This window comes from Panicum virgatum, chromosome 4N (assembly GCF_016808335.1).
Source record: "Panicum virgatum strain AP13 chromosome 4N, P.virgatum_v5, whole genome shotgun sequence".
NCBI lineage: Eukaryota > Viridiplantae > Streptophyta > Magnoliopsida > Poales > Poaceae > Panicum > Panicum virgatum.
Genome location: NC_053148.1, coordinates 31,139,565 through 31,147,953, shown reverse-complemented (window position 1 = coordinate 31,147,953; position 8,389 = coordinate 31,139,565). Strand labels below are relative to the sequence as shown.

At 45.7% G+C, this 8,389-nt stretch overlaps 1 long non-coding RNA gene across 1 annotated transcript; it reads right to left on the bottom strand.

Moving 5' to 3' along the window:
- Nucleotides 1–229: 229 nt before the first annotated feature.
- LOC120671308 lies at nt 230–4,711 on the bottom strand. Its single transcript, XR_005673578.1, has 4 exons — nt 4,545–4,711; nt 4,218–4,405; nt 2,612–2,734; nt 230–1,402 (listed from the first exon to the last, which is right to left on the bottom strand). It is a non-coding gene; the product is annotated as an uncharacterized LOC120671308 (long non-coding RNA).
- Between the last annotated feature and the right edge of the window lie 3,678 nt (nt 4,712–8,389).

Here is an 8,389-nt window from a genome sequence, read left to right as displayed (position 1 = left end):
GCTTTCCACTACGGCCGGTCCATTTTGGGAATAGCAAAACACATTGTCATCAATTATTTCCTTTTTAAGCAAAAACTACTACCCGCGGCATACTCTCGGGTGGGAGCGCAACTGTGGCAAGGATAAGGACAAAAAAAATGATGTCGGCACATGCAAAATCAATCTCATGCTTTAAAAAGCTATAATTTTACAACAAAGCATCAAAATTAAAATCTGATTGCACCATTGCTTTGCTCGTAACAAAAAGATCAAAACAAGATCTCACTTCAATATGTTTCGATGATATTTTTCTCGTACAGTTCCAAGAGCACTTTTGTTAAAAGTTGAAAGCATCTCATAATAAACTCCGAAGCAATTTAGAATAAATGTACAAGCCAATAAAACAGATTCACAATAATATTCATCAGTCATCACGTAACCACTAGATACACCCTGCTTATACTTGACTTTAGCTTGTTGTAATAGTCTTTACCTAACTTATGAGCACCTTCCATGACCTGTCATATAATGGGAAAAATAGGAATACATCAGATAGTATGTAGCACATAAAGTAAGTTGGATAAGCTGAAGAACTACCTGTTGTATCCTAATTATCAACAGAGGCATTTGAAAAATAAAATGTTATAAAAATTGCCTACATGCATATGCATTTGCTTGTTTCGTAGCCAAAAAATTGCACAACTAAAAGTATTACTTTGCCTAACTAATAATCATGAATTTCCTAGATAGAATAAGCATTGTTTTGGAACCATATAAGCAAAGTTCTAAGAAAGTGCGAGAAAATTAGAGCATGGACAAAAGATTCAATTGAATTTTACAAAACCATATACAAAATATGAAAAATGGCATTTCAATAATGAGAAGTTGCAAACAAATGTGCTACTACCAAGCTGCTGAACTCAATCAGAAAACAAACCTAGCAGATTGTCGGGCCTGCATGAATACTAGGGATCAAAAGAACTGCACATACAAACTTATGAGTTTTAATAATTGCTCTGAGGAGCTAGCGTAGTTGGTCTTAACGACGTTCAGTTCTTGGAGAGGGAGTCCTAACAAATACCTCTAGTATATATTTCATCAAGTTCACCTCCATGACATATAAATTGCTGCAATTATTGGAGAAATGCAACAGTCCCAAGCTATAATTGCATAATACAATATATTGGTCTAAAAGTTTCTAAAGAGCCACTAGTTTTGACTATCACATCATTGTACGAGCTCATTCATATCTTGCCTGCAGCAAAAATACTTTTCTTGGAGCTTGAGTGTGGACAAGCAAAGAAATGATGCTTTTTGAAATCTAAGAGTGAATCAAGTCTTACTGCATATGTATCTTCTTGCAGAGTAATGTAAACCATAGTTCCTTTTGGATATTCACAAATTATTTGAGAAACCTCCTTCTCTGTAGATGAAACAATAGAAGCACCTCTATTAGGACATTTGTGCACATATGCACAGAATTAGAGAATCTATAAACAATACAAGTGTTTTATTTCAGTCAATAAATACAATTGCTCAATTAAGCAGGGAAGAATAGCTAATCACTGTTTAAATGCTTGGTCTGGCCATTTTAAATTTGGTTACCAAATATTATTAACTTACTACCTCAATATTACTTAAATACAAGTTCAATATTATCAAACTACTTTGTTACTGCATAAGAATATGACCATGACCTCTAAAATTACCCAGAAAATATGTAATGCCAGTGTGAACTAGTAGCTGCAGTTTTACAGGGGAGTGATATGCATAAAAAGAGCCGAGTAGGCTGGTTGCATAATGTGTATAGAAAAGAAAAATAAGGCTGCATAGTCTAACAACCAGATATTAGTTTTTGTATACAAATTAGAAAGCGCTTGTTTATAGTGTGAATAAAATTTATCCATGTTGTCATGAATGTTTGCCAAAAGAGCCTGCTACCCCTCCATCTCCTCAATACAGAAAAAAAGGAAGTACATGTCTAATCAAAAGAGCAACAAACGGGATCTAGTAGGAATGCTCCTATTTCTTTGTGACAATAATTCAGATCATGCTTCAAAAACTGAACAATAGTTCTAAAGAACTTTCTCTAAGATCTAGTGGGAATGCTACCATATCTATACAACATAATAAAAATGGCATGTATAATAACATTGCGTAATCAACTAAACTATATTACCTTTTGGGTGCCATATTATTGCCTAATTAATAACCATATAACTGCCCAAATTAGTCCATATTATGGCCCAATGAATTTTGAATATGTACTCTCAAGATGACTGCAAGCATAGCATTAACTCCCATGTGGTCAGGCTAAATTCTGTGTTAAATACCAGTGCTGATAGTAGTATATTACCTTGTACTTTAGGCAACCTATGAAAATGAATTCTAAAATTCTAAATTAAACATTGCCTAATGAAGTAAACTATTTTGCCTGGTTAAGATCCACATTATTGCCTAATCAGAACCATATTCATGCCTAATGAAGTATATTATTTTGGATAATCCAGAACCATATTTATTTCTAAAGTTCCTGTTCATTTGTATTTCCTAACGAAGTAAAATGCCATTTACTAAAAAGTATCATTGCCTACTGAGAAAACAAGAAGCAAAAAAATAAAGGTTAATATACCACATTAGATGAGGCAGCACGACCTTGCTGCTGCTTCTTCCCTCTTGTCATTGTAACTTGGTATGGTTATTTGAACAACACTAACCAGGTTCTCAGGTGAATCATGAATGTGTTGTCTGCACCCTGCAGATATACACAATTAAAAAAGGAAAACTATGTGATTCTGCATAGGCAATATATCCAAGTGTTTTAGAAAAAAGGCAGCTATCAAATCTCTGCTAGAATGTCCTACCCCAGCAGAAACACTGTTAAGATAATATATGTCACTGGTAAAAAAGCTAAAGGAATAACAAAAGAGCATTATGTTATCTAACTCTGGTGGCTTGGGCTATCATTCAATTAAGCTACCCATTTCTCCTGATGAAAAAAGACGTACCTAAAAGTAAAGACACTAGCTCTTAAGCTCCTGATTTAAGTTGTCTATCCTATACTGTATTTAGAATCTAACCCTGAAAACTGGGTGGGATATACAATGGTACTGTGTAGAAACCCCTTTCCTTTGCAGTCATCTAGAGACAGTTCAAAAAACCATGGTCGCACTATACTTTTGTTTCTAGACTTAACAAAAAGGATTTGAGAAGCTTCCAGCATGTTGATCGATTGATCGAAGATAAACTAGCCCTGCTTATGCAAAAAAGAACTATAAGTAAAACAGCTAAATATATATATTCATTAGTAGAGAAACACATTCAATTCCAATGCAGAATAGAGCCTTTTAGAGATATTACTTTGCCTAATTAATAACAAATTATTGCTTACCTGAAATCAGATTTGCATGTTTGTAATAAAAAAGTTGCTTAGTGCAGTGATGTAGTTGGGGAATCAATGTATTCAACTGCAAAAAACCTAACGATATTACTACACTAAGCAAAGTCCGTAAGCTATGTGTCATATGCATTGTTCAGGGATAATCAGCTATGTGCTCTAGCTGATTACTTCGTTATCGACAACGAACCAAGCACTTTTTAAGTCAGGAAAATGCAATAGTCCCTGAGAACCATATTAGCTAGTTAAACATGAAACCATGATAACAGATTAGATTGAATCCATCAGCTCATTCCAATCAAATAAGCTCACAAGTAAAGGTGGAGTTTATCTGAATTGGACCAGATAACAGGATGTGTGATCACTGTAACAAATATAATTCCCAATTCCCAGCATTTGATGAAGAGTATAAAAGCAATTAGCCCATGCCGAAGCATTCGGACTGCCCATGTACTGAGTGCTCCTTGATTACCTGGGCTTAAAATGTAATGGTAACGGACCATTTGATCTCTAAATAAATAGCATTCATGAACAAACCAGAAACTAGAGCACACTCCGCTGGCTTAACAAACAAAGTTGTTTCCCAACAGCTTGCAAGCAAAGATGCTCATGAATTGATAGATACTTGTGCATGCATGACCGTACGACGCGACCTAGTCACTCACACCACTAGTCCACTACCAATCAAAGCAATGTAAAATCAAGCAATGGCAGGAGTAGCAGAGATTTTACCAAATCCGAGAGTCCCATTCCCCTTACCCTGAATCAAAAATTCGGCCCCAAAACCGCATAGAGAAAGCAGCTAAACAAGGGGAGGTGATGGGAGCAGAGGGTGCCATACCAGGACAAAATTGTTGGCGCAGTCGGGAATTTCGGGTCCTCGTCGTCCTGGTGGACGATGTTCCTGGCAGTGACCACGCCCGCGAGCGCCGCAAGCAGGAGCAGAACCGCCAGCGAGCTGCGGGCCATGAACGGAAGAGTGGGGGCACGATTGGAGAGTGTCCAGATCTGCACTTCGGCACCTTGCCCCTGATAGACACCGTGGAATCCCCAGCGGATGAGCGCGATGATGAAATCCACAAAAACAGGAGCACACCAGGAAATGGCGTGGAAAAAACCACGAGGAGGGGGGACTTTTGGGCACGCGGCGACAGAGGAAATCACTCACCTCATCAGAGATGCCGTTGATCACCACCGGATCTAGCTGAGTTGCTGGTGTGTGGGTGATTCAAGAGGTTGGATGTGAAAAATCGCAAAATCGATGCGAGCGAGGAGAGAGGAGAGCGAATAACCCTAGAGAGAGAAAATGGGGAATGAAATGAATAGGTGCACTGACGCGCCACTCTCTCTCCCCTTCTATCTGAAAATGCGGAACCGCCGATCTGCACGTGGTGTACGCGGAGCCTGGATGGAGGACACACAGTGGATGGAAGTGGCCCTACAGCTTCACAAATTTATGGCTGGTTGTAACAGAGTCTTTACCGAATAGTATACCACATCATCTGATTTGCTTTTTTTAGAAAAAAGAACGTCTCCGGCCTCTGCAACCACGCACAAGGCAAACTTCTCAACACACGGTGACAAAATAGAGAAAAGAGTACACAAATAATTTATAGGAATTAAAAGCAAAATCTGTTATTTCTTCTCCATCCATTCTTGGAAAAGGTGCCAAGACGAAAACCTCCAATATCTTGCTCACCTAGACACTCTTCCTTATATTTTCACGCTATAGCAAGGATTAAAAATGCAGCCGCTCTCCTGAAGATAGCCCGCATAAATGAGCTAAATTTTTTTCTCAAAAATTAAATGAAGTAGACCATATCATCTTATTTGCTGATATGATATTTTTTAAAAACAAATAATACACTACTAGAAACGACGCTTTAGGCACCGGTTGAAGAGGTGCTTAGGCACCGGTTTTACAACCGGTACCCCCAAACCGAGACCATTAGCCTCAGTCTAGGATACTGGGTTTTTCACCCGGTGCCTTAGACATCCATTGGTACCGGTTGGAAAGACCAACCGGTACCAAAACATTTTTGGCAAAAAAAAAATAAGCAGGCATCCTGCTGCCAGCGCTCGGCCCCGAGCTCCTGCTGCCGGTGCTAGGGCCCGGAGCTTCGCCTCGTCGCCGTCGCCGCTCCTGCTGCAGTGCTCCGAGCCACTCGTGGCCTCCGCTCCAGCTGGCGTGCTCGGGCCCGGAGCTCCGCCGCCGAGATCCTCCCTCCTCCCTTGGCCGCCGATATCCGCCCTCCTCCCTTAGCCGTCGCCGCTCCTGCTGCTGTGCTCGGGCCCGCTCCTCCCTTGGCCGTCGCCACTCCTGCTGCCGCGCTCCGAACCGCTCGTGGCCGCCGCTCCTGCTGCCGCGCTCGGGCCCAGAGCTCCGCCGCCGAGATCCGCCTTCCTCCCTTGGCCGTCGCCGCTCCTGCTGCCGCACTCGGGCCCGCTCCTCCCTTGGCCGCCGCGGCGGCCACGCGCACGCTCCTCACGCCCCATGGCGGCGATAGCGGCCTCGCGCCCCATGGCGGCGGCGGCGGCCGGCTCCAGAGCGCCGCTCCCACGCCTCCCACGCCTTGAGGTGTGACACGACCCGGAGGAGGACCCGGTCGGGGAGGCCGCAGAGACGGTCGCCGCCGACGGGCGCGCCCTGCGCTTCTGCGCCGAACGGGCTACCTGCACCACGGCCCTCACGCTCGCGGTGCGTCCCTCGCGCTCCACCACGGCGGTGGGAGGATGCGGCCGTGCTCGAAGAGGTCGTCGGCCGTGCGCGGAGTTAGCAGGGGAGGCCCGCCACTCTGCCGTCGGGGATAGGCCGCTCCTCGGCCCTGCCCCTCCGCCGCCGGCCCGTGCGCGGCAGCGAACTCCAGGAGGCGGCGCGGGTGCTCACCGGTGCATGGAGGAGGGGAGGGGGCGGAGCAGGGGAGGGGCCGGAGCAAAGGAGGGGCGGCGTGCGTGGGAGAGAAAGGGAGGAAGGAGAGAGAGTGACCGGGGAGACAGATGAGAGCTCATCAGGTGCCGACAGTGAGAGACTTTAAAATATCGCGAGTTGGGAGCTCAGGTACCTAACGCATGCATTGGCACCGGGTCATGGCTTTACCCGGTGCTAATATCTGCTCTAAAGGCACCGGGTCGTGCCATCTAATAGTACGATCACTAACTTACATCTATAAAACTCAAACTAAATCAAGTGTCCTTCATCTCCTTGTGATACTTGAAACTAGAATGGTCCTTATTCTTGAAAATAGAGTCCGTGAATCGTTTGATCATGAATTTTGAGGAGTCTCCTTTCACATTTCATATGACACTTAACTTGCAAAGATTATTTCCTTCAAAACACATGTTAGTCGTATACGGTCGTCATTAATCACCGAAACTTACCGATTGCATCTACAGGCCTAGATGCGCTTCAATCTCCCCCTTTTTGGTGATTGATGACAACACAAATTAGAGATAACATAATATGAAATTGAAAGTGCCACAACTCATGCAAGATACGAGATAAGCAAGGAACTAAACAAGCATCCAATAACTGGAATAAAAGCACATGTAGAGATATGTCAACACAAGAGCATATACAATATCCAAACGACATGTCTGATTCATCAAAAGCCATGAAGAGCCAAAACACGCCACAAACCCCCTGCTCCCCCTATCTCTACTCCCCCTATCTATCTCCCCCCTTTGGCAACAAAGCACCAAAAAGGAAGGCGAAGCTACTCCTGGGGTGGAGAAGACAGAGTCGACTGGCTGGGTGAGGCGATGAAGCGGTCGGGGTCGTCGTCCGAGTCGTCGGAGGAGACGGTAGGTGTGACGGGAGTCGTCGTCGGAGGTGCCGAAGAGGTGGGTGGAGCTGAAGACGTGACTGCCTTTGTGACGACACTGGTGGACTCCGTCAGAGGTGCTGTCGAGACGGGAACAGAGTCCGCCGAGGAAGGACGAACAGCTGTCGGTCGGATCGGCTCGAATGTGAGTGTGGTGACCGGAAGAGGCTGAGCAGACGGGTGCTGGAACTATCGTAGCATCTCCTGCTGCTGGAGGAAAAGGGCCCGCTGCTCCTCGGTCATCCCAAACTGCTGCTGTCCTGGAGCTGGAGCTGGAGAAGGTATCGCAAACACCCCGATCTGAAGTAGTGGTGACATCGGTACGAGGCCAAGGGTGTCTGCACAAACCTGCCGATCGGAGGAGGAGAACCAGAGGGATCGTACTGGAGCTGCTGTGTGGTAGGGAACTGGGGCTCCGGCAGACCCTGGGCGGGGCAAAGTGTCCCGAAACAGCTAGAGAAGAACGTGAACATCTACTGCTGCTGCTGGGACTGAACAAGGAGCTGCTGCCTCACGGCCTCCTGCTGCTGCCTCAACTCCTGGAAGAGGAGTGTCTGAGCCTCTACCTGACGAGCCAGCTCTGCTAGTAGTCTGTTCTGGATCTCCCTCTATTCCAGCTGCTCCTCTGCAAGTGTCTAGATAAGAGCGGCAAGTGAGTCTGGCTGAGACACCTGAGCGGCTGTAACTGGTGGAGCAGGAGCTGGATCACGTGAAGTGCTTGCCTCGTCGTCGTGAGAAGCTCGGGGGACGAAAATAGTCGGAGTGTAGTCCTCGTCGTCCTCCGAGTCGTCTGTATCCACAGCCAAAAACCCGGGCAGCTGTGCCTCTGCCTCATCCAAAGCGGCGTCCTCAGCAGCCCTCTCCTCATCCCGGACTCTGCCCTCGGCCAAAGCACGCTCGTCAAGAGTCCTCTGTGCTAGGCACTGTCCCCTCAGGCCACATCTGCCGTCTCGAGGTGCAGGAGGTGAGTACTCCTTGAAGCTCGTCCTCGAGTGCTGCAGCTCGTCCATATGGGCGTTATGCCCGAGCTGTGCTAGGATCCAGCTGATCCAGTGAGCGAACGGCTGCTGACGGTGAGCTATCATCCCATCAAAGATCACCTCCTCTAACTCACAGATAAAGAGATCTACTATATCAAACTATCTACCAGTTTGGATGTGAATCAGAAGCCACTGCTGCAGAGCTGTGATCC